This window comes from Aquarana catesbeiana, linkage group LG13 (assembly GCF_042186555.1).
Source record: "Aquarana catesbeiana isolate 2022-GZ linkage group LG13, ASM4218655v1, whole genome shotgun sequence".
NCBI classification, from domain to species: Eukaryota; Metazoa; Chordata; class Amphibia; order Anura; family Ranidae; genus Aquarana; species Aquarana catesbeiana.
Genome location: NC_133336.1, coordinates 58,478,517 through 58,506,063, shown reverse-complemented (window position 1 = coordinate 58,506,063; position 27,547 = coordinate 58,478,517). Strand labels below are relative to the sequence as shown.

The 27,547-nt window shown below is 45.8% G+C and overlaps 1 protein-coding gene across 1 annotated transcript in view; it reads left to right on the top strand.

Annotated features, from left to right (window-relative positions):
* BRF1 (BRF1 general transcription factor IIIB subunit) overlaps positions 1 to 27,547 on the top strand; it is a 643,919-nt gene that overhangs the window by 234,855 nt on the left and 381,517 nt on the right. The window lies entirely within an intron of this gene.

The window sequence follows — 27,547 nt, the reverse complement described above, 5'->3', positions numbered from 1 at the left end:
CCATTTGTATTCTTACAAACTAAATAATTGTGAGGTGACAACACATCACTGTGTTTTCTAGTGGCATAGCTGTCGGTGGGAGTAAGTACACAATGAAGTGACAGTCAGGGAACTAACACTCTGAAAAGGAGAGATCAGAAATGGCCAGCACGGGGGGGGTTATGATGAGTACTTTGGAAACTATGGGAGTGGGCCCAAGGATGGCCCAATGGATCCAAGTTTTATATAAACACCCTACCACAAGAGTGAAGGTTAATGGCACCCTATCACCTTTGTTCGCAAATGTATAATGGAACGAGACAGGGGTGCCCTTTGTCACCCCTACTGTTTGTATTGTCAGAACCTTTGTTGGCAACCATAAGGAACAATCCAGATATAGGAGGAATAAAGATTGGAGAAGAGGAACATAAAATAGCAGCCTATGCCGATGACGTACTGTTTTATATTTCTAATTCTAGGATCACAATGACTAACCTAATGAAGACATTGAAACGTTATGGGGATCTATCAAATTTAAAAATAAACACCTCTAAATCGGAAATCCTAAATAGAAATGTAAATAAACAAGAAGAAAAGCTCTTACAGCAGGAATTCCAATTTAGCTGGAAGACAAAAATAAAATACTTAGGAATAAGATTGACGTCATCCTCTGGGAAACTATATCAGGCAAACTATATTAACTATACTATACTATTATTAAATGAAATAAAAACAGAAATAAGAAGAATGGCAAGTAGGCCCCTTTCATGGACAGGTAGAATAAACACCATAAAGATGGTAATAGTACCGAAAATCATGTACAAATTCCAAATGTTACCTATTCCACTACCTCAGAAATATTTTAAAACATTAAAACATGATATCTAAGTTCATCTGGCAGAACAGTAAACCAAGAATTGCATTTTCAGAATTAAAGAGAGATAAAGTGCAAGGTGGGATGGGGGGGTTAAAAGTACCAGATCTGCAAAAATATTATAATGCAGTGTTAATTTCACGGGTAATGGGCTAAGGTAGTAAATGAAAAAAAGAGAACACAATGAGCAACACACGGTTGAGTAGAATTATTTGGATCCCACCACAATATAGAGCACTGGGGGGGAAAACACACGTTATGATACGTAACATACTTAGAATATGGGATCTAATACATAAGCAAAGCAAATGGAAATATAACTCACCACTAATATCACTGAAGGAAACAAATTACTTTATACCTGGTAAAGGGAAACTATTTGGGGATTGATTAAACACGAAAATGCACAATTAAAGGATATAACGAAAAATGGGAAAATATATACATTTCAAGAACTAAAACACAAGACAGAATTTATGACGATTAATGAATGGCGGTACCTCCAGCTGAAACACTTTGTCAGTACGCTACCTCAACCAATAAGATTAGCGGAAGATCTTAGGCCGCTGGAGTGGCTAAGTTTTGGCACCAAGCACAAAAAAGGGATATCACAGATTTACAAAATCTTACTGGCAGTGGACGGGCTGGAGGCCCCGCCATATATAAAAAAAAAAAAATGGGGAAAAGAACTAGGAGCTAGAAGTAATAAATTAAAATTAGAAAATATTATGAGACTGGTACATGCTTCTGCAGTTGATGCTAATACAGCAGAGATGAACTATAAATGTATATCAAGGTGGTATAGAACCCCTGATAAAATAAGTATCAAATAGAGAAATCGCCATTCTGTTGGAGGGGATGTAAGGTAGTGGGAACAATGGCCCATTTTTATGGTGGGACTGCCCAAAAATTAAAAACTACTGGAATGAGATTATACAGTTAATAAAAGAAATTACTAAGAAGAATCTCAGAAGATCCATGTACCTGCTTATTTCATGGGACAGTAAATTCAATAAAACAATATAAAGAATCTTTGTTCCCTCATTTAATACATGCAGCTAAAGTCAGATTCATAAAAATGGGTGACTGCTGGCTTGGTTGGCGAGGGGTCAGATAGCCTCCACACACATAGCGAGCATACGAGATGCACAGGGGTTGATGCTGTCTTCTCCTGAGGAAATTAACTCCCCGTTTTCTGAATTCTTTCAGGGCGGTGTACACCTCTAGGGCTCAGTTCCCCCTTCCTGAATTGCAGGAATACTTGGGAAATGTTCCCTTTCATGCTCTGTCACTCTCACAGGACCCAGCTTGAAGCAGGTATCACTCTAGAGGAGGTTCAGGCTGCAATTGCAGGTTTACAAGGTGGGAAGACCCCGGGTGCAGATGGCCTGCCCACAGAGTTTTACTCCCAATATGTAGATCTTGCCCCCAGACTAAAAGCCCCTTTTTCTGAACACACACACACACACACACACACACACACACATATATATATATATATATATATATATATATGACGTCTTGCCAGACTTTATGGAAGAGTCGATCATCATCCTGATCCCCAAACCCGGTAAGAATCCACAGGAAAGTGCATCCTATAAACTTCTCTCATTGCTCATCTCATTGCTAAATTTTGATGCCAAGATTTTGGCAAAAAAATTGGCTACCAGCTTATCCTCAGTTATCTCCACATTGGTTCATGTTGATCAGACCGGGTTCATGCCGGGCAAGGGCACAGATATAAATATCAGATGCCTCTTCCTAAACTGATCCCTAACCCATGATAATGTCGGTTCCCGGGTGGTTGCCTCCCTAGATGCCGAAAAGGCATTTGATTCAGTAGAGTAGGAGTATCTCTTGGAGGTACTGCAACACTTTGGTTTCGGCCCCAACTGCTCTACTGGGTGCTCTACCGGGTGCCGAGAGCAAGGGTGCGCACCAATGATCGGATTTCTGATCCCTTTCCCCTTCACAGAGGCACTCGACTCGGTCTGTTTGCCCTGGCACTAGAGCCCCTGGCAATATTAGTCAGGGAGTCTCTGGTGGTTCGGGGGCTGCGGATTGGTAGATTGGAGGAGAAACTGTCCCCTTATGCAGACGATGCTCTACTCTATCTGAACGATGCTGGCCCCTCGCTTATTGCTGCCCTGGAGATTTTTGATAAATTTGGAACCTTCTCGGGTATTCGTATAAATTGGTCAAAATTGGCCCTCTTTCCTCTAGACAGCCAAGCCTTGGCCACGGTCAGCCCCAAACCAATGAAATGGGTTACGGAATTTGAATATCTGGGGGTCCAGGTGGCTAGGAACACCGCCCAGTATTATAATCTCAATAAACTTCCTTTGCTCTCCCTCCTCAAGGAAAGATGCCTGTCGTGGACCGGACTTCCACTGAACCTATTGGGCCGTATCAATATACTAAAGACGATGCTCCTGCCTAAATTCAATCATCTTTTTCCAGAATAGCTCAGTTTGGACACCGGAATCTTTCTTTCGGGATGTGGACCGCTGTATCAGCTCCTTTTTAAATGGAATGGCTCTATCCCTCCTTTAGTGAAATCCACACTCCATTTACCAGCACACCTGGGGGGTCTGGCTCTACCAAATTTACAGGTCTATTACTGGGCAGCGATGCTGGTTAGAACCTACTGGTGGTTCGAGGGGCTGCGTTCTAATGCCACGGTATGTGTGAAGGCGGCTTGGTTGGGCTGCTTGCGGGAACTGCAAAACCTAGTGTACAGCGGGGTGAGGGTTTATGTTGAAATACATGCTCCGACTAGGACAACGTTACAGGTGTGGGTTACGGCTTGACATCGGTTCCTTCAAGCGGAGCGCTGGTCTCCTGTCCAGCCTCCCTGGGGGAACCCTAATTTGTCTCACTTTAGGATGATTCCGGACCCCCAAGTGTGGGCGAGATTTGGCATTAAGACCCTAAGAGATATTATGCCTGAGGGTGCATTATTGACCTTCACCCAGCTCTCGAGGGTGCACAACCTGCCCGGCTGGATGTATTTTTGCAATGCCCAACTCCATCATGCTAAAAATAAATAAAGAACTGCGCTACGTGCATGAATATAAAAACCCAAAAATAAGTGAAATGTGAATGACCAAGTTTGAAGGTTAATAAAGATATACCAAAATCCTGCTGCTAAACACTAAACCCTCGACATAAGGCAAAAGCAAAATACATAATAGTGAGTGTAGCGCTGGATATATAGAATTGAATAATTAAGATGACTGGTGACTACAAAAATATTGTGCACAATCTCTAGTGTGACTAGAATATCAATTAGACAGGATAACCATCGTGGAAAAATAAGAAGTGACAAAGGTGCAGCATCAAATTAATAATACAGTACCAAAAAATCGCATAAATTTAAATATGAATAAAGTTCAAATAAGTGATAAAAGAAAAGTTCTAAAAAGTGTCCCAAATAACACTGTGTTAATTCCAAAAAAGATCCAGAAGAGATGTTTTTGCAGAGTTCGGGAATGTTTGGTCCACCTTTCGTGCGGCCCACCACCAAATGGAAAAAATGAAGGCTTACCGACAAGCCTGCGACCGCCCTTATTCAGGGGGGTCAAAACAGGCTTAGTAGTGGAAATCTCCTAGGATAATGGACCCTCCGAACTCCCTCTCTCCTCGTTAATCCGGCAGCCCACCGCAACAAGGACAGCAGTATGGAGATGTACTCATAGGGAATCCTTTAGTGTTCCTTTTCAAAAAGACTCAGGCACAGATAAGCCACGATTCCCAGGGGAAAAGAATAGAACAAGGACTCCAATAGTGTAGATTGTAAAAAAATCGGGGGCAATTTATTTAAAAACTAAGATGCATTAAAGCATAAAACAGCAAAATGACAGTGGAAAGAAAGGAAAAACGGTTTAAAATCAATCCGCGCATGCGCGTTGCGCATCAACGTTGTGACCCTACGGCCGTTTCGTCACAACTGACGTCATCAGGGGTACCCCTAAAGGATTCCCTATGAGTACATCTCCATACTGCTGTCCTTGTTGCGGTGGGCTGCCGGATTAACGAGGAGAGAGGGAGTTCGGAGGGTCCATTATCCTAGGAGATTTCCACTACTAAGCCTGTTTTGACCCCCCTGAATAAGGGCGGTCGCAGGCTTGTCGGTAAGCCTTCATTTTTTCCATTTGGTGGTGGGCCGCACGAAAGGTGGACCAAACATTCCCGAACTCTGCAAAAACATCTCTTCTGGATCTTTTTTGGAATTAACACAGTGTTATTTGGGACACTTTTTAGAACTTTTCTTTTATCACTTATTTGAACTTTATTCATATTTAAATTTATGCGATTTTTTGGTACTGTATTATTAATTTGATGCTGCACCTTTGTCACTTCTTATTTTTCCACGATGGTTATCCTGTCTAATTGATATTCTAGTCACACTAGAGATTGTGCACAATATTTTTGTAGTCACCAGTCATCTTAATTATTCAATTCTATATATCCAGCGCTACAACTCCATCATGCTGCCAGGGCCCAATTCCCTGAACTTCCGCTCCTTCAATTACACCCGATGTAGGATCTCCGGTCTCGAAATGGTCTAGAGAAGCCTCTATCTGCCTTATATGGCACCTTGTTAACCACTGACTCTCCTAAAATGGATAAATTGTGGGACATGTGGAAACTAGATATTCCTACCTTGGACAGGAAGGATTGGGTAGACGGTCCTAAGTTGGTAATCTCTTCAGGGGATAAACTAATACAAATAAAGTTTCTATCGGGTCTATTTTACCCCGGTGTGGTTGTGTAGGATATATCCTGATAGAGACCCACACTGTCCCCGTTGTCAGACGCAATTGGGCACTTACCTTCATATGTTCTGGGACTGCCCTGATCTCTCGACCACCTGGTTGGGGATATTTGAACAACTGAATGTCTGACTTGAATTGTCTGTCCCTTTGTCACCAGAATGTGGCCCTGTTAGGTATTCACGAGGGTGAACCCCACCACAAAGACCCCACCACAGTAAACTGTTGATTTTGTATCTTTTATTCTACACAAAAAAAATAAATTCTCTGTAAATGGTCCTCCCCTGCTCCCCCTACCCTGTCATCCTGGGAAAGTAAAATAAATGCCGCTTTGCCCCTCTCCAAATTAATGTACATTAGTCGTGGCTGTCCCTAGAAGTTTGATAAGGTGTGGGGTTGTAAGTGGAAGAAAACCGGATTAAACTAGGAAAACTGGGCGAAAATTAGGAAACTTAGACTAGGGATGGATGGGGACAGATGGGAAGAGGAAAGGGAGGGGGGTGGGAGTGTTTTTTCCAAGGGATGGAAAATGAATACTGTATTTAATTGCATGTTGCACTTTACTTGTGTGTTTGTCTATGGATGTAAATCAAAATAAATAATTAAAAAAAAAAAGGAATGGCCAGCATATTTCTTCCCAGTCTTTGCCAGTCCTGCCCAATGCCCCTCCCATAAAGTGTTTTTTTTTTTTCCCCCAGAAGTCTTCAGGCTGGCCACGTGACACACTGGGGGAGATTTACTCAAACTGGTGCAGCCAAAATCTGATGCAGTGGTACATGGTAGCCAATCAGCTCCTAACTTCAGCTTGTTTAAAGGGGTTGTAAAGGTTCCAGTTTTTTCCCCCTAATGCATCCTATGCATTAAGGTGAAAAAACACCAGTCAGTGACTGGCCCCCCAGCCCTGGGGTTCTCGGCTCTTGGTTGGATTGATTGATAGCAGCCATTGGCTCCCGCTGCAGTCAATGATGCGGGCGCCAGGGGGCGGGGCCGAGTCCTGCATTCGGCCTCTATGGACGCCAAATGCTGGACTCGGGAGCGAGCTGCACAGTGGAGGTAAGTATGACATGTTTGTTATTTAAAAAAAAAACGAACCTTTAGTGTCACTTTAATTAAGCTTTGGCAATAAAACCTGGAAGTTGATTGGTTTCTATGCAGAGCTGCACCAGGTTTTGCACTATCCAGCTTTAGTAAATAACCCCTATTGGGTCCTCCTTTATTTTTGCCTCTTCTTTGGCACTGGTTGGTCCTAAGCCCTGGTTCACACCAGTGCAATTTGTCATGAGATTTGACAGTTCAAAATCGCATGACAAGTCACACCCCATTGCCGGTAAGGGAACTGTTCAAATTGTTGCTACTGTGAAAAAGGTCCCTGCACTACTTTTTCCCGATTTTATTGCGACTTGCATTGACTTCTGTTAAATAAAGTTGCAAGCTCGGGGGAAAGAGAGTCCCTGGTGGGGCCGATTACCCCGGAGGAGGTACTGAAGGCGATCAGGTCCTTCCCTGTGGGAAAGTCTCCGGGCCCAGATGGACTACCCATTGAGTTCTACAAGACTCATGGGGACCTACTGGCCCCCAAATTGGCACAGCTTTATTCCCAATGTTTGGCTGATGGTGCCCTCCCAGCTTCCATGGGTCATGCCCATGTCATTCTTATCCATAAAGCGTCTAAAGACCCCACGTCCTGCACCTCCTACAGGCCAATCGCCTACTTAACACAGACTTTAAGATCCTCACCAAATTGCTAACCACGAGACTACAGCCCCTACTACCATCTATCATTGAGACTGACCAGACTGGTTTCATGGCCAATAGAGCGACAGACGTAAACTTGAGGCGCCTGTTCACCAACATACATACGCAACATCTCAATGAGGGATCTAGGGTGGTGGCCTCCCTAGACATTGAAAAGGCCTTTGACACGGTCGAGTGGCCTTTTCTCTGGGAGGTCCTCCGCAGGATGGGGTTCCCCCTGCTCTTCATTAAATGGATGGAGGTCCTTTACCGTGACCCCACCTCGGCCATTAAGCTGGGAGGGGGCCTGTCACGGTCCTTCCATCTGTCCAGGGGCACGTGGCAGGGCTGCCCTCTCTCTCCAGCCTTATTTGCCATCGCGATGGAGCCACTTGCAGAAGCCCTTCGGACCTCTCCTCACGTTAAGGGGCTGCGGGTTGGCTGGCTGGAGGAGAGGGTCGCTCTGTACGCAGACGACCTCCTACTCTTCCTTAATGACGCGGGTCCATCACTCGAGGGAACCCTGCATTTCCTCAACTCCTTTTCCTCTGTCACGGGCCTCAGAGTCAACTGGACAAAATCTCTCCTGTTCCCCATCGACCCTGCGGCCCGTGACACAGCTCCCACTGACATCCCTCTTCAATGGGTCGAGAATTTTAAATATCTAGGGGTGGTGGTCTCCAGGCGGGCTTCTGACTACTTACCCCTAAATTTGTCCCCGGTAGTTCAGGAGACTCAGAAGCGGCTGAAGTCATGGGAATCGTTGCCTCTTTCAATATTGGGACGCATAAATTTGTTTAAAATGAAAATACTCCCCAAATTCACGTACTTATTTCGCCACTCTCCACAGTGGGTCCCTAAATCTTTTTTCATACGTCTGCATCGCCTCCTCGCCTCTTTCACATGGGGATCCCAATCCCTTAGATACAGCTGGACCACACTGATACGCCCGACCTCCCAGGATGGCTTGGCATGTCCGGATCTACACAAGTACTATCTAGCCGCCCAGCTAGTAACAGCTGCTTGGTGCTTCAATCCGGACATCTCCAACCCAGCTACCCAGGTCGAGGCGGCAGTGTTGGGATCCCTAGAGGCGCTCAAATTTTTGCTCTTTCGAGGCCCTCGGGCCCCCTATCCACTGACACCCTCCATGCGCACCATGCTGCGTGCATGGGGGGCAGGTCTCAAAATTGAAAAAAACCCTCAACAGGCAATCTCGCCCAATGCTCCCCTTTGGCTAAATCTAACCCTGAAGCACATCTATAAACTACCCGAGCCCCATGCCTGGACCAAATTTAACATAAAAACGGTGACACGGATTGTTTCCAATCAAGCCCTAGTACCGCTCTCCAAACTGAACACCGATTTTAATATACCGCAGTCCTATTTTTTCAGATTCCTTCAACTTTCCCATGCCTTTGGCTGCCAATTCTCCAGCTCCCCTCCTCAACTAGTCCAATCTTCACTGGAAGACCTTCGGTCGGATTGTACAAAAAAACCCACTTCTCAATTATATTCACACCTGACTATCACCTCCCTCCCGACATTGGAAAAGCTAAGATCTAAATGGTCCCGTGACATCCCCGATTTTGACAGTGATGACTGGGATGATGTATGGGATTTCCCATTTAGCTCCCTGGTCTCTCTGAGAGATCGCCTGATCCAATTCAAAATAGTCCATCGGGCATATTTCACTCCTCATAGACTACACGAAATGAACCCTGACTCCCCTCCCGAATGTTGGAGATGTGGTGGAACTCCTGGGGACTTCACCCACATCTTCTGGACCTGTCCGGCAATTGGCAGCTACTGGCGGGAGATATTAGACTTTATCACACAAATCACCTCTGTGCCACTACAACCATCAATGTCAATCTGCATACTAGGCCTGACTGAACAACTAATTCCTACGGTGGCAGGACGCACACTGTTGGGATTGCTCCTGTTCTATGCCCGTAAAGCCATCGCCCTTAGTTGGCGCAAATCAACCCCCCCTCCTCTTTCTCTGTGGAAACAATTAATTAACAATAGCTTACCTCTGTATAAAGACACATATGACAACAGAGGCTGTCCCAACAAATACAACAAAGTCTGGTCTAAATGGCTGGCAGATCCCTCCACTGCTTCGGAGACCTCTCAGTAGATCCCAATCACGAAATAACCCCCAAGCGAGTGCCAGCTGCACACAATGAATCTATAATATGATACCATATCATGTACAAATATGCATAGCATCATCTAGCGACCCAGTGAACTGTGCCGGTATAACCATTATCATACTAATGTATTTCATGCCAGATATCTACGTATGATGCGGTGATAGCGTGACTCCTACATATAAGACCAATGTATGTTTGAGTGTTTGTTCTCTCTTTGTTTTTTCTCTTTGAAAATCAATAAAAAGATTTAAAAAAATAAATAAAGTTGCAAGCTGCAATGAAATGGCACATCAAAATCGCACTGATGGGGTGGCTTTGAAATCATGTTAAAGTCGTGCGATTTCAAAGCTGCACTGGTGTGAACCAGGGCTAAATGATGAAGGGAGTTTAGCTGACGTGTCAGCACAGTTCTCCACATTTTTATACTGTGAGTGTAAGGAGCCAAGGTGACGGGTTCCCTAATGTTCTGCACCCCAAGAAGTGGGTGAATGATGCTGGGCATCATTTAGCGCAGAACAGGACCAGTGCTGATTCATAAAGTTGGTGACTTTTGGGTGGAGGTGGCTCAAGAAGAGGTGATTATTAGGCTCCTTTCACACAAGTGGCCATGGTCCACTTTTTACTGCCCCTCCCTAACTGACCACCTACAAGCAGACGGTGCCGCTCGGAGCAGTACACTTTACCGCTGCCTTAAAGTTTTGCATCACGGTGTTGCAATTTTAACACTACATGCAGATTTTGACAGGCACTTGGCTCAGTTTCAATGCAGTCCCACAATGTACAATTTCTGTTCAGCAATAAAAAAAAATGCATCAGGAAGGCAGCAGTATTGCATCCTGAGTGCCTGCTAAGCTCTTTTCCGTATCTGCTGCTAGTGTGAAAAGAGCCTTACAATGGGATCTGCATTTTTTTATTTGCAAAAATTTCTAGTCTATTTAAAAGAAAAAAAATAATATTCAACGTGGATTTTAATGACAGGTATATTTTAACTATGATTTTGACCAGGCCATTTTTTGCTATACGGCATTGCGTTACTTTAACTGACAATTGATCGGTCGTGCGACGCTGTACCCAAATAAAATGTATGTCCTTTTTTTTCCCCCACAAATAGTTTTCTTTTGGTGGCTTTTGATCACCTCTACGTTTTTTTATTTTTTGCGCTATAAACAAAAAGAAGCGCAACAATTTTGAAAAAAAAAAAAATTACTTTCTGCTATAAAACATAATCAATAAAAAAATGTAAACAATGAAAAGTCTTCAATTTAGGCCAATATGTATTCTGCTACATATTTTTGGTAAAAAAATCCCAGTAAGAGTATATTGATTGGTTTGCGCAAAAGTTATCACATCTACAAACTATGGGATATAATTATGGCATTTTTATTTATTTTTTTTGTTACTAGTAATGGCAGTGATCATCGATTTTTAGCGGGACTGTGACATTGAAGGGGACAAATCGGACACCTAACTGACACTTTTTTTGGAACCAGTGACATTATTACAGTAATCGGTGCTAAAAATATGCACTGACATTGTGTTAATGACACTGGCAGGGAGGGGGGTTAACATCAGGGGCGATCAAAGGGTTAAGTGTGTCCCTAGGGGGTGCTTGCTAGCTGTGTGGGGGGTGGTCTGACTGGGTGAGGACAGAGATTGGTGTTCCTGCTTAGGAGGAACACAAGATCTCTATCTTCTTTCCTGTCAGAACGGCCATCTGCCTTGTTTACATAGGCAGATCGCTGTTCTGCCTCTCTGGGGAATGATCGTGGGTGGCCGGCGTACATCGGGTCCACCGGACCGCTGATTGGCTCCCCCTCGGTCCAATTAGTGCGTGCGCACCCCTAGTGTCTATTGCACAGAATGACGTATAGGTACATTGTTTTCATGCAATAGAGCTGACCTGCCGCAGTACATCTGCGGTAGGCAGTCTGGAAGTGGTTAAGATGTTAAAATGACTGTAAATGATCACCTTGTGAAATAACCCATTTATTTTAAGGCCCCTTTCACACTTGTGAGACTTGTCCTGTGACTTGGAACTGAAAAGTCGCATGACAAGTCGTACCCCATGATTTCCAATGAGTACCATTCATATCTGTGCAACTTCAAAGTAGTTTTTGTACTACTTTGGTCCGACTTTGATACGAGTTGAGGTCCATAGACCTCAAGATTACACAGGCATTCCCTGAAATCACGGCAAAATCATGTGACTTTCAAGTCGCAGCAGTGTGAAAGGGGCCTAAAATAGAAATGAAATGCAAAACATTTTTGTATAGATATAAAAAACATTTTATAAATACCTTTTTTCCCTTTTTAGAAGTGATCACACTCCCTCTGTTCTCAGCTGCATAAGAGCTGGGGGGGGGGGGGGGGGCAGCAGCACACTGAGCTTCCCAGTGAATGGCCGTGCAGCAGGGGTGGCGTGTCGGTGTGCCAGGACAAGTCTGATCATTGCAGGGGAGCACACTGAGTACTTTGCACCTGATCACTGCACAATCTTATTAATTTAGAGGGCAAGTATTTTACGTCTTGGGTTTTAAAAGAACCAGCCAGATCCTTACTTGTCTGAAACCCAGCAAAGGATTGGCTTTTCCTCTGGTGTCCTTTCCATCTCTGAGTAAAAATAATTGCTGTACCATGCCCTTGCAGCCCTGCCCAGATCGTCCATTGCATTCATATTGCAGAGCAGCTGCTACATTTTATTTCAGTCTCCCCAGCTGTCCTGGTAAATGGCATCCCCCTGAGCTCTATTTATTGCTGCCTGCCTTTTTTCTGACAAGTGAAAAGGAACTGCTGGAATGGCAAACGTTTAATGAATTTTTACCTCCAAAATAATTATCATTCCTTTAAACTCAGCTAGACGTTTTTTGACAGAGCACTGTCTTCATCACTTTCCAGCAGCCAGCCTTTTTCGCAAAGCGTTTGGCATTAAGGCTGAACTCCAGGCAGATTAGAGATACGAATGCAGATCTGTATTCATAAATACATCATTACAGGTTTTTCTTTTTAACCACCTCAAGCCCATAAGGATTTACCCCCTTAATGACCAGGCCATTTTTTGCGATACGACACTCCGTTACTTTAACTGACAATTGCATGGGCGCGCGACGCTGTACCCAAATAAAATTGATGTCCTTTTTTCTCATTCGTTCATTGACAGACACGCAGACTTCCTTTATTCATAGGGTTATATTGCCCCCTACAGGAGTAGGACACTAGGCAGAAAAAAGACTTGGCTACGCCCATGGGCAGTCCTAGGTGATAGCGGTAGACGCGGGCCCCTCCCCGGGTTGGTCGGTCCTCCTGACCCCCTATCAGAGGCTGCAGGTCCGTCTGGGTCCCAGCCATCCTTTGACGCACTGACGGCGGCCCTGGAGTCCTTTGTGTCCTGGTGGAGGTGGCTCTTGGACGGCGGACTAGCAGGGGGTGATTGTTCCGGTTCCAGTGTCGGAACATTTCCAGGGTTCTTATTCAAACCTGTTTACGATCCCCAAAAAAGATGGTACGGTACCTCCGATTCTGGACTTCAAGGCCCTGAACCGCTTTGTGTGGGTTCGGAAGTTCAGAATGGAGTCCCTTCGCTCCATGGTGGCATCTCTTCATCGGGGTACTTTATTGCTTCCATCGACATCAAGGATGCCTACCTGCACATTCCAATATGTGCACAACACCAGCGGTTCCTCCGCTTTGCTGTCGGAGAGGAACATTATCAGTTCACGGCGTTACCCTTGGTCTCAATTCTGCTCCTCGAGTCTTCACCAAGGTGTCGGCCCCAGTTCTGGCACTGCTGCGCCAGCGGGGAATTGCTGTTCTGGCTTACCTGGATGACCTTCTGCTGCGAGCAGAGTCCCCAGCGACCCTGAGGGGCGACGAGATCGCTATTCAGACTCTGGCAGATTTTGGGTGGCTGATAAATTACCAAAAGTCTGCGCTAATTCCAGTTCAGAAATTGGTTTATCTGAGTCTGACTCTGGATTCGGCTCTGGCCAGAGTGTTCCTTCCACAGGACAAACTCCAGAAGTTACAGGTGGCAACCCGCTTATTGCAGCAGGTGGGTCTCCCTGATGGTGTCTGCGGGTGCTAGGCCTGATGGTGTCTACGTTTGAGGCGGTCCCGTTTGCTCAGTTCCATATGAGACCCCTGCAAAAGGAGATCTTGTCAAAATGGGACAAATGTTCAGGGTCTCTGGACAGTCAGATTCGGCTGAGCCAAGGAACCAAAGGGTTCCTGATCTGGTGGCTTCGTTCCTCGGCTCTTCACCAGGGGAAATCCTGTCTCCTTCTGTACTGGACGGTGGTCACCACCAATGCCAGTCTGTCTGGGTGGGGAGGAATCCTGGGCCTGAGCTCTGCTCAGGGTCGCTGGAGGAATCCAGGCTGCCTGTCAACATCCTGGAACTCCGTACCATCAGACTCTGTCTGGATCATTGGACAGATCGACTTCAGGGGCTCCCAATACGGATCCATTCGGGCAATGCCACAGTGGTGACCTATGTCAACCACCAGGGAGGAACAAGGAGTGTGTTAGCGGGCCTGGAAGTAGCCGGCATTCTCCGGAGGACAGACCATTTCCTCCCGGCCATCTCCGCTGTCCACATTCCGGGGGTGGACAACTGGCAGGCGGATTACCTCAGTCGACAAGTGTTAAACCAAGGGGAATAGTCCCTTCATCAGGAGGTATTTCAACAGATATGTCTGTGTTGGGGCTCTTCAGAGGTAGATCTGATGGCATCCCGGGTCAACCGGAAAGTGCAGAGGTTTGTGGCCAGGTCTCGGGACCCTCTGGCGGACGCCTCTACGCCTTTCCTCCTCTCAAGCTTCTGCCTCAGCTGTTATGCAGGATCGAGATAGAAGAAATTCTGGTCATTCTAGTGGCCCTGGACTGGCCACGTCAGTCCTGGTACGCCAGCCTGTTGCATCTGGACGCAGATGCCCCCTGGCGGCTGCCTCTCAGGGAGGATCTGCTATTCCAAGGGCCGATCTTCTACCCTGCTTTTCCGTCGCTGGCTTTCACGGCCTGGCTGTTGAAAGTCCGGTGTTGCAGGATAGAGGCTTACCTGCGTCTGTGATTCCGACACTACTCAAAGCTAGGAAGTCTACTTCCAGGAAGGTATATAATCGGATGTGGAAAGCGTACATTTCATGGTGTGAGTCAGTGGGGTTTCACCTGCGTTGCTTTTCGGTGGCTCGGATTTTGACTTTCTTCAGAGGGGCGTTGAAAAGAATTTGGCCTTGAGTACTATCAAGGGCCAGGTGTCGGCTTTGGCGGTTTTCTTTCAACGCCCCCTGGCTTTGCATTCCCTGGAGCGTAGCTTCATTCAGGGGGTGCGACGTGGTTCCACCGGTGCGATCTTCCTTGCCACCGTGGGACTTGAATCTGGTGCTTTCGGTTCTACAGAAGCCTCCGTTTGAAAATATTCAAGAAATCCCCCTGCTCACTCTGTCACAGAAGGTGGCCTTCTTGGTGGCTATCACCTCTACTCGCAGGGTGTCTGAAATGGCGGCACTATCCTGTTGCACTCCCTACCTGGTGATTCATAAGGACAAGGTAGTTCTTTGTCCTTCGTTCCTTCTAAAAGTTGTTTCTGATTTCCATTTAAATGAAGACAGTGTTGCCTTCCCTGTGTCCCAGGCTGCAACATCCGAGGGAATTTGCTTTACACACCTTGGATGTGGTTCGGGCGATCAGGGTGTATTTAGTGACCACTGAGTCCTTTCGGAGGTCTGCCGGGTCGGGTTCCTCCCTTCCCAGTGAAGGCCCACTCTACTTGGGCACAGAGTGCCTCCTGGGCCTTCCGTCATCAGGTGTCAGTGACGTAAGTGTGCAAGGCGGCCACGTGGTCGTCGGTGCACACGTTCACAAAATTTTTCAAAGTGGATGTGCTGGCATCTGCGGATGCCTCTTTTGGCCGCAAGGTTCTGCAGGCTGTGGCCTGCCCTCATGAAGGGATTTTCTGGCTGTTCAGGTTGGGCTCCAGTTGTTCTCGTTGAGCTCCAGGTTGTCTGGTTGGCCTGTTTTTTTGTTGGCTTCCCCACCCCTCATGTTTGGCACTGCTTTGGGACATCCCTGTGGTTCTGAATAAGGAAGTGCTGTGTCTGTCAATGAACAAATGAGAAAATTGGATTTTTGACTTACTGTAAAATCCGTTTCTCTGAGTTCATTGACAGACACAGCACCCATCCCTCTATGGAGTTTTTAATGCTTCTGCCACTGCTTGGGACAAAACTGAAGGCCTGTAGCAGAGAGGGGGGTGTATATCACCTAGGACTGCCCATGAGCGTAGCCAAGTCTTTTTTCTGCCTAGTGTCCTATTCCTGCAGGGGGCAATATAACCCTGTGGTTCTGAATAAGGAATCGCTGTCTGTCAATGAACTCAGAGAAATGGATTTTACGGTAAGTCAAAAATCTTATTTTTTCCCAAAAATAGAGCTTTCTTTTGGTGGAATTTTATCAGTTCTGCGGTTTTTATTTTTGGCGCTATAAACAAAAAAAGACAATTTTGAAGAAAAAAAAAAAAATTCTATATTTTACTTTTTGCTATAATACACATCCAATAAAAAAAAATGTAAAAAAAACCTAATTTTTTTCATCAATTTCGGTCAATATGTAGTCAACATATTTTTGGTAAAATCGCAATAAGCATATATTGATTGGTTTGCACAAAAGTTATAGCGTCTACAAAATAGGGGAATGATTTAAGGCATTTTTATTTTTTTTACTAGTACAGTAATGGCGGTGATCAGCGATTTTGCGGCGGACAGATTTGACACTTTTTTGGTACCAGTGACATTATTACAGTGAACAGACAAAAAGGAAAGGTCTGTTGTCACCAGTGACGCACCTCCATCCCTATATACAACAAAAAGAGAAATTTGCCCTGGGTCAAGGTCAGGTACCTGCTTCATCCCCCCCCTTCAAAAAAAAACAAACAAACGAAGTTCAAAACCTAAATGGGGGAGGTGATGGGGGGAAGGAGGCAGACAAGTGGAACAGCGGAACTTCGTTCTTTCATTCAACATTGACTATTTTTAATCCTTATGGTGCTAGCATTAGTAGATAGATAGGAAAGTTTTTTTTTTTACATTTCTTCAGTGACTTCCTGGTTTCCAGGCCTAGGCAAATGATGTTGTAGATCCCAGGAGGGGGAGGGTTTTTTCAGCTAAGCACATCATCCTGCTGGCATGCCTGAGCTAAGGGCAGGTGGATTCCAGGAAGTAAATCCTACACTCTTAATGTGGCCACAGCTAGAAATGCTGGGGGGGGGGTTTCAAAGTACCGTATTTATCGGCGTTCAAACATGCACACTTCCCCCTTAAAATCAGGGGAAAATCATGGGTGCATGTTATATGCCTATCCCTGCTGTCTCTGAGGGAAGTGGAGTGAGCGCCGCTGAATTACATAGAGCCGCAATCTCCTGTGTACCCGGCGCTCCGTCACTCACAGCCACGCCTCCAGGCCTTGCATTGGGCCACTGTTCTGTCTATCATTTGAGCAGGGTCAGGAGGCATGGCTGTGAGTGACGGAGCGCTGGGTACACAGGAGATTGCGGCTTTGTATTTCAGCGGCGCTTGCTCCTCTTCTTCCCTCGGAGATGGAAGGGATAATCCAACACTGGCGAGGCTGCAATGATGGGAAAGGTGAGGCTGCAGAAGGTCACTGAACAGGCTGCATTGTTGGTCAATTTAATGGCTGCAGATAGGCACTCAGCAGGGTGCATTGATGGGCAATTTAGAGGCTGCAGATGGGCACTGAGCAGGGTGCATGGATGAGCTGTGACCCTAATTTTGCTTCAAAGTTCTTTATTTAAAATGTACGTTTTTATCCTTAAACTTCCCTCCTAAACTTGGGGTGCGTGTGATACGCCTGTGCGTGTTATACACCGATAAATACGGTAATTTCTCAGCAAATTAAAGCATGGAGACATAAATGGATGGGTCAGTTTGCTTTAAATATTTAAAAGAAATAAAATCATGTTTCGGGCTTGTGGTGCGCAAATGCAGTGTAGGTCTCTTCTCTTGCTCCCCCCAGATAGGTCTGCGCTGTGTGCAGGGCTCATGAAATTTCCTCAATACAACAATACATAAAATATATCAATGAAGACCATATTCTCCTTCTGGGCAGCAACAAGTTGCACCCCCTCCAGCTAACAATTTAGGATAAGAGGTTGCTTTTCTTCCACTGTGATCTACAATAAAATTACTGAAGGAGAGACCTCGGATGTGTGGTGCTTCCGTTTCTTGGGTGTTTTGGATGAACAGCTACTTGCCTGACACTAGTTGCATTAAAGCTGAAGAGCAATCATTGTGTAGCCTGAATAGACAGAGGTTCTTCACTATAAAAGGAACTAGATTTAGAGCTCTCTGCCAACACAACACACAAAGGAATATTTGAATATAAATGTGAATTAGGCCTCATTTACACTAGTGCTCGCTGAAGAGCGATCCACGTTTGGATCACCAATTAGAGAGCATATCACAGGCTATAAGGAGGCATTGTATCGCCACCTCACTGCATGCTTTAACTCCTTAAACCCAACACCAGCATGCCACAACCATGATTGCGGGGAACCCCCTTTCAGTAAAATGTGTTGTGTTCAGCGGACGGTACAGCCCTCTGAATGTGATGGCGGGGGTCTTTTTTGCTGCACCACGATGCAAAGCATGTGTGATACCTAGAGTGCCTAGTATAAATGTTTGTGGCACTTGGCACATAGCATGTGTATGCCCCTGCTTGCTGCCTTTGCAAGGGTGGTAAAATGCGGCTTAACCTCATGGATTTACCGTCCTGAAACCGCTAGTGTAAACGAGACCTTAGATACCTTTCTTGTTCAGAATTGCACCTCCAGCTGTAACCGGTAAAATAAATCCAAGGATCTGTCGAATGGCTTAGAACTCGTCTCAATGACATGAGTTGGAATTTCATCTGAGATCATTTTAGAATTAATTGATGGGTGCATTTGACCTGAAGTTGACCTCTTTCTGACATGCATTTGACCTGCTTTAATTGGGATTTACAGTCCTCATTAGCACCCCAGAGGATGGATCCCCTTCTGTTTTTTTTTTTTGTAAGTGAATCATATTTGAGATAGGCGGGTTGTAAACGGACACAAATCCATTTACATCTGCAACTCTATAGAGGTGAATGGAGGGTCCGATTGGGTCCACCTTAAAAACAGACAGGCGGACCCCATCGGACGGAACGTCAAAGGGGCCTAAGGCTGCTTTCACACTGATACACTGCGGTTTACCTGCACCTCAATCTTCTCTTCTTCCTCAGGATTCCTGCAGCTATCGCTGGCTGCTGCTGTCCCCCAGGCGGGCATGGCTGGTGGCTGCTGCTGTCCCCCAGGCGGGCATGGCTGGTGGCTGCTGCTGTCCCCCAGGCGGGCATGGCTGGTGGCTGCTGCTGTCCCCCAGGCGGGCATGGCTGGTGGCTGCTGCTGTCCCCCAGGCGGGCATGGCTGGTGGCTGCTGCTGTCCCCCGGGTGGGTATGGCTGGTGGCTGCTGCAGTCCCCCGGGTGGGTATGGCTGGTGGCTGCTGCAGTCCCCCGGGTGGGTATGGCTGGTGGCTGCTGCTGTCCCCCAGGCGGGCATGGCTGGTGGCTGCTGCTGTCACCCAGGCGGGCATGGCTGGTGGCTGCTGCTGTCCCCCAGGCGGGCATGGCTGGTGGCTGCTGCTGTCCCCCAGGCGGGCATGGCTGGTGGCTGCTGCTGTCCCCCAGGCGGGCATGGCTGGTGGCTGCTGCTGTCCCCCAGGCGGGCATGGCTGGTGGCTGCTGCTGTCCCCCAGGGGGGCATGGCTGGTGGCTGCTGCTGTCCCCCAGGGGGGCATGGCTGGTGGCTGCTGCTGTCCCCCAGGGGGGCATGGCTGGTGGCTGCTGCTGTCCCCCAGGGGGGCATGGCTGGTGGCTGCTGCTGTCCCCCAGGCGGGCATGGCTGGTGGCTGCTGCTGTCCCCCAGGCGGACATGGCTGGTGGCTGCTGCTGTCTGTCCTCCAGAGCTGGTACTCTGGCTGGTTCCTAACCCACTACCCCCGAGCATCAGTGTGACAGGAGTCAGCTCTACAAGAAGCATGTGGCTGCAGTAGAGAGCAGAACCATGGCGGGTCGGGAAACCGCGATCTGGGCTTGCTGACCCGCCATCCCAGAGCAGGAGGTGGCAGGCCACATCAGAGGGTGGCGTGGGCCACATGTGACCCACGGGCCAGCGGTTGGGCGCCCCTAAACTACAGGAAGAGTCTGCAGGAACCTGACATTGATTGCAGGTGCTTTGCGGGCTCCTATGCAAAAAAATAATTTATTTGCAGAAAAAATGTGCATATATGTGCAGTTTTTAAGGTCGCGTTAGCCTTTAATTTTGACTGGAAGTCTACTTTAAAAAGTTGTGGTTATATTATTTTTAGCAGTAGAGGTCAGAGAATGGATTCAACTTAATATAGTGTTCAAAAGAAATAAAAAGGGTGCTATTTATGAAGTGGCACAACTGCTTCTCTGTGCAGATAATTATAGAAGGCATCTCCTCTTTAAACATGCGCAGCGTTGACAGTTGGTTTTGTGCTGTACGCATCGGTTAGATTTACACCACAAAAAGTCTGAGATATCACAAGGGACAATGGGATTGAAGAAGAAGTCATGAGATGTATGTAGGGAATGTGGATATGTACCAATAATATCCCACTTATGTCATGTTTATTTTGTCTTACTTTGACAACAAAGCCCTGAGAAATCGTTTAGAATATTGTCGGTGAGTGGTCTCTGTGGTCTTTTTTTCCTTTTTTGTTTTGTTTGTTGAAATGAAATATTCTGACAATATAATCTATATTTATCACCTAGTTTTTCCAAGTAAGAAAAGGTGCATTGTGTAAATCTATTACCTTTGTGCTGTTCTGTATGAAGTGCCCAGCTTGTCTCTCTCAGTGCTGAACTGATAAGACAGCCCAGTTTTTCTTGCCAAGTCATGTCAACAGGCAACAGGCAACCTTACTGTCCTGGCTTTGGATACATAGAAGGATTTGAATGTCTGACATTTTAGGAGACTTCAGAAGCAGTGAGGTCAAAGTAAATGTTCCTGAATACGGTTTACACAGGAAATGCAAAAGTGTGTGGAGCAGGCATCTAATTAGAGATCTAAATGAATACAAATGCATAGTCAGTTTCTCACAATCTTCAGACAGTGGCTAGGGCAGGACAAGGAGGGGCAGAAGGAACATGTGCCCTGGGCGCAGTGTTGGTATGTAGAGGGGAAGGTGCGCACTGTGAGTTTCAGCTCCATTCTGTGGCCCTTCAGTGACAAAAGGGGACTTTCCTGTCAGAAGGTGCAGGAACCTTGCTAGCTGATGGATTCTGCTCTCTCCCTTGAATAGCAGTCTGTGATGAGCAGGAGAGCACTCACTGAGAACACACCTCCATCTCAGCGTGACCATACTCCTTCCTGTCTCCTCTTGTCATGTGACAGATCACATGACCAGGAACAGGCAGGAGGAGAAACTGCCTTTATTCCCAGCTAGCGCTACGCTTAGGAGAAGGTCTGGTGTGAGTGATTACTCAGAGGGCGGCGGACAACTTGGTCTAGACCTCAGAACCCCCAAGAGCCCCTTAACCTCCTTCTTTTTTTTTTTTTTTTTTTTTCTTCCAATGACACCACTGACGCAAAGGCATTTTTTCCTTCCAGAGACACCACTGATGTAGGGGCATTTTTTTCTTCCAGTGACACCACTAATGCAGGGGCATTTTTTCCTTTTAGTGACACCACTAAGGATGAGCCCCGGCGTGTTCGCACATTCCACATGCAGAGCCCGCCAGGAAGTCGGCACGGCGCTGCGCTAATCACAGACAGTGAGACATTTTCCCGATGTGCGGCTGCAGAGATCGGGAAATGTCTCATTGCCTGTGATTAGCGCAGCGCCGCGCCGACTTCCTGGCGGGCTCTGCACGTAGGAGCACTTACCAGATCTCATTGGCCCTATCTGTATCTAAAGAGGTCACTTGAGCATTGATCAAAACCATCAATGGGGTCTTTGCAGATAGGGATGCACTCCTATGGGTGGTTAAACCACTGGTTTCCTCCCAGACCGGCCTCCCCAGACACCAACCGCAGAGGTATAGAAGGAAAAAATGCTCCAATAGTGTAAAATCTTCCAATTATTTACTTTAAAAAAAAAATAAAATTGCACTGAGATAAGTAAATGAATAACCGACGTCCGCATGCAACACCACCCTACATGTTTCCTCAAAAAAATGATGTCTTCCAGGGCCATCCCTATCGATCCCAGAAGTGTGGGTTTAACTTTTTGCTGGCAAATACACTGTACAATTTGGGGTTTTATTCGATTACTTATGCAGCGCCATTGCTTTACACATATCTATTGTTCATATATCAGTCCCTGCCCACAAAGAGCTGATAATCTAAAGTCCCTAACTCGCATTGATTTTGTTTTGATCCAAAGAAAAAGTTTATTGACGTGAACATATACATACGTGACATAAAATTGAAGGTAAATAGTAGCGCTAGAAATGCAATAACATAAACAATATATAATACACACCCAGTGAATAATAGTGTAGTGGAAAAGCAAAGGATGCATAGAAGGAAGAACAAGTCCATGAGATATAACATCCAATACGGGGTAATCCATTGATAGGTATTCAGTTGCTTGAATGATCTGACACCACATCACGTGATCACAACTGCGTCTCCACTCCCCAGTTAGATGTAAACTCACCAATACTAATTGCCTCACATCCTCATGTTCAGCTAGAGAAGAATTGTACCCCTCAGGGTCAAAGATATCCTATCAAACGTTCCAAGCGTTCACAGACCACAAGGTATTCATAATATGCAAAGGAAAATGAAAACTCCAAATAGTGCAATGGTAATTCACTTACAAGAAGGCAGATAAAACGCGCATTGGTATGATAAGCAGATGCCAAGGATACCTAGTCGCGGCAGACATAGGCTAAAACACCAATACGCCAATACACACGGAGTGGTGATGTGTAAAAGTCACTTCCTGTTGCCGTACAGCCACATCCCAATGCGTTTCCTTATTGTGACTTCATCCTGGGATTTGTGGGGTGAGATACGATGTTTTAGTCTATGTCCACCGCGACTAGGTATCCTTGGCATCTGCTTAGCATACTGCTTATATACCAATGCGTGTTTTATCTGCCTTCTTATAAGTGCATTACAATTAGTCTTTGTTTTCTTAATACATTTCCAATTTTGTGATGTTATTGCTCTATTTGGAGTTTTCATTTACCGTTGCATATTACGAATACCTTGTGGTCTGTGGATGCCTGGAACGTTTGATGGGATATCTTTGACCCTGAGGCAGGGGTCTCAAACTGGCGGCCCTCCAGCTGTTGGGAAACTACAAGTCCCATGAGGCATTGCAAGGCTGACAGTTACAGGCATGACTCCCACAGGCAGAGGCATGATGGGACTTGTAGTTTCGCAACAGCTGGAGGGCCGCCAGTTTGAGACTCCTGAGCCTGAGGGATACAATGCTTTACTAGCCGAACATGAGAATGTGAGGCAATTGGTGCTGGTGAGTTTACATCTAACTGGGGAGTGGAGACGCGGCTGTGATCACGTGGTGTGGTGTCAGATCATTTAAACAACTGAATACCTATCAATCATACCTATTACCTATTACCCAGTATTGGATGTTATATCTCATGGACTTGCTTTTCCTTTTCTGCATCCTTTTCTTTTTCATACACTATTATTCACTGGGTGTGTAATATATATTGTTGTTGCATTTCTAGCGCTACTATTTACCTTCAATTTTATGTCTAGTAGATACATTTATTTACATTTTGTCTCTTAAGTGGCTGCTCTATTGACGTTAGTGGTTTTTGGCGCGGTGATGAGATCTTGGGTACCGGCACAATGTGAGATCTGATTTTCAATTAAACAGCATATTAAACATAAACACACATCAAAATGAACATTTCCATACCCCTAATATGTTTCAAAAGGAAGCCATCCCACATATGTGAGTCATCCTGTCCCATATCCATAGTATACCACAGTACCAATGCTTCCCATTCCAATATCATTGGAATCATTCTCATCCGGCATTCATGCCGAGTAACCTGTCCATGACCAGGTCCGCCGGGGCAAGCCCGGGTACATCTAGCTTTGGGCCCCAAAGTTTTTCAAAATGTAAGTGCAATTTTAATACAAGTGTGAGAGCTCAAGTGGTTAAAAAAGCATTTTTATTTCTGTCTTTTGCTTTTGGAGATGTTCCTTCACTTCCTGGCTGGCAAAAAGTAAGTGGAACACGCTCTAATGATCAGTGTCCACTGTCCATGACTCCAATGTCATCCAATCTATAACGGCCAATATTTACCTTTGGCTCAATATAAATCAGTCACTTACACCCCCCTCCCTCCCTTACTCCTAGAGATGGTAGCCTGATGTTCTTCACAATAGGGGTTCATGTACCCAGGGCTTTTAGGCTTTTATGGTCATTTTCTACACTTAGCATAATTTTCTAACATTTTCCTGGGACTGGGGAGTTGCACCTTTCTCCGTACAGCCCGCTATACAAGTGAATGACAGTACACGCCCATGCTCTTGTCAACGCTGATGCTTCTTTGACGTTTACCTGCGCATGCACGTCCAACTTCCACTTTCGGAAATTACATTGGACATGCATGCGCAGATAAATGCTATTCTAAAGCTGCATCGTTAACCACTTGTAGACATTTACTTGTATCTCAGGCTGCACTCAGCTGGTGCGGCTACCCGGGCAGAGGAAATTACACTAGGCGTAGAAAATACCTGTGTGCACGATCCCTTATGCTGATTGAATCTGAAAAAAGAAAATAAATATGGATATTTTTAAACACATTTTCCATTTCCCCATTGGGCCATTTATGATGGTGACAATAAAAGCGTTACGTAATATGGAAAAAAAACAACAAAAAAAAAAACAACAAAAAAAAACGACTAAACCAGTTTCCCCATAATTTTATGATCATTTCAGAATGTGTGTGATGACAGGAGAGAGAAAATAGAATAAAACACATCTGGATTAAAATGGCATTTAAATCGAAGCTTTGCTTTAATGACTCATTTTATTACTGTGACACCCTGAGCTGAAAGCATAAAACAGCATTGCTTAGATCTTCATTGCTCAGTCTGCTGTCCTGTGGACACTGCCATGTTGGTGAGACTTGTATTGATTTACGGATAAGCACTTAAATGTGTAAATAGTTTTCCTGTGGCAGACAATCAGTGGATTTTAATGTGTGTATTGATAAAGAGATCTTCCTATAAAAGCAGCTTACAATATTCTTCCAGTCTCTGGATTTTGATTATAGGTGGCTACTAGGCTAAACCTGTTTTGCTGCTTCTCCTAGCCCCATCCTGAAGAACCTGAGAAGGAAGTGTGACCAGTAAGGATGAGCTCCGGCGTGTTCGCACAGCCCACGTGCAGAGCCCGCCAGGAAGTCGGCAATGCGCTGTGCTAATCACAAGCAGTGAGACATTTCCCAATCTCTGCAGCCGCACATCGGAACAATGTCTCACTGCCTGTGATTAGTGCAGTGCTGACTTCCTGGCGGGCTCTGCACGTGGGCTGTGCGAACACGCCGGAGCTCATCCTTAGTGACCAGCACACCAGGATCTCCAAAATTTTAACCGCATGGTATAAAAAAATAAATAAATAGGAGCGACGTTTCGGAGCCATGCAGGACCCTTTCATGAACCCAATTAAAAAAGGGTTGTAAAGGTTCACATTTTTTCACCTTAATGCATACTATGCATTAAGGTGAAAAAACATCCGACAATGCCGGCCCCCCCAGCCCCCCCGTTTTACTTACCTGACCCCTCGCAGCCATTGGCTTGTACTGCTGTCAATCACATCCAATGACGCGGCGCCCCGGGGGGCGGGGCCTGAGTGATACAGTTAGCGGCTATAGCCGCCGGCTGTATCACAGGAGCGCGCCCGCAAGAACTAACCACCATGCAAGAGAGCTCGCATGAAGGTGTTTAGTTCTTGCGGGGAGGAGCTGAGACAGCCACCGAGGGACCCCAGAAGACCAGGTTCGGGGCCACTCTGTGCAAAACAAGCTGCACAGTGGAGGTAAGTATAACATGTTTGTTATTTAAAAAAAAAATACCTTTACAACCCCTTTAAGATACAGCCGCTTGTGCAGGAACATGTGCATTGGGAGTATTGCATTGGAGATCCTGAAGAGCCTGTCCCTTTACATAATCAAAATAGAGATCTTTTAGGATCCTGAATATTACCCTGTGTCCAGCCTCTGGCATACCTATGTGGCCGCAGCACTTGGACTGGAAGTAGGAGAGGCAGCACTGAGAACCAGTCGGATGGGCGGCATGCAAAATGTGCTGACAGAGATAGCGAGAAGAGGGGGTAACGCCATCTGTCTTCTGCTGCTCATTCACAGTCCATTCAGCATGGTGGCACCAGGGAGAAGACACTACTATATCTTACTTAACTGTAAGGCTGCATTCTTACCTGAGTACGCTTGCAGTGCCATTCAATTGTTAACAGCACTCCAATTGCAGCAAGCAGATGCATGAAGCGCAACATCCAGAAAGGTACCTTGAGCTTTTGTGCATTTTGTCATCCTTAGGGAATCCCATTGAAATGAATGGGCTGTTCTATGAAAACGCACAACACACAAAAACGCTCGTTCACAAGACACTAGCTGTGTAGCTGTGAACCTAGCCTAACAGAAAAACTGCATCATACTACTTGCTATGCTGTGTAAAATGCAAATCATTTGATAGGTAAAGCAGCTCCCTTATATGTATGAAAGTGATATTAAGGCAGTTTTTTTTTTTTTCTAATAACAAACAAGTCTTGCTTAGCAGCTGTGTATAGTGGTTTTGCAGAGAGCAGCCCTGATCCTCCTCTTCTCTGGTCCCCAGCCAGCGTTCTTGTCCCCTCTCTCCTGCCAAGTGCCCCCACAGTCCTGTGTGTCCATTCACACGCGGAGCGGGGCTCGGCCCCACCACCGCTCTCTCCTTTTTGGCTCCCTGGCTGTGATTCACAGTAGTGGGACCCAAAGGGAGAGCTGCTGCTCTTGTGCACATCACCACTGAATCAAGGTGAGGCTGAAGTAAGTAATGGGGGTGGTGGCTGCTGCACACTTACAATGTATGAAGGTAAAAAAAACCTTGAGCCTTTACAATCACTTTAACATTAAAGTGCGGCTTTAGCATTTATCCTGAAGAAAAAATAGCTTTGGTGGCTGGTCATGTGACCAAACGAGTAAAATATTTAAGTTAGAGGGTGAAGAAGTGTAGGGCAGCTTATAGATGATTTGATTTTCTTTTCTTTCCTTCCACCTCGAGTGGAAGGAAAGAAAATCGATTGATTCCCCCCACAAACAGTCAGAGGAATCCCTGCCGCAGCACTATTGTTATCTCCCAGCAGGGGGAGCCTTCCTAGCCGGCAGAACACAGTGATTACTGCTAGATGCTATAACTGCTGGCAGTGATGGCATGTAAAAACTCAGATGGGTTGGTTGTACCCAAGTTGATCGATGGATCGACTTGGGTACAATCAGCCTGCCAATATATGGAACGAATCTCTGCCAGTTCCTGCTGAACTGGACAAATTTTGATCTGTGTATGAACATAAATAAATCCACCTGTGCTTTGTCAAAGTCGCAGTAACGTACATATCAGAGGAGAACAAAACTGCCTCATAGTGTAGTATTAAAAATATTTCAGCATGTATTAAACTCCAGAACACACTGATCAGTGCTTGCAGCCATAACCTCGGATGTCTATGGCTGGTTTTAAGCTGCCCGTACATGGATCAGTCAGTCGGCTGAATGTAAAAAAACTGACCTGATTCCCCCCCTCCACACATTCGAGGTAGATGGAGAAGTGAAATTTTCCAGCAGTCCTATTCTTGAGAAGTCAATTGTTAGACTCCTTGTGAACAGGAACGGCCAAACATTGATTAAAATTCAATCTATGTATGGCCAGCTTTAGTTTTGCCTGTTGGTATATATTTATTATATTTTTAGTTTAAAGTATTT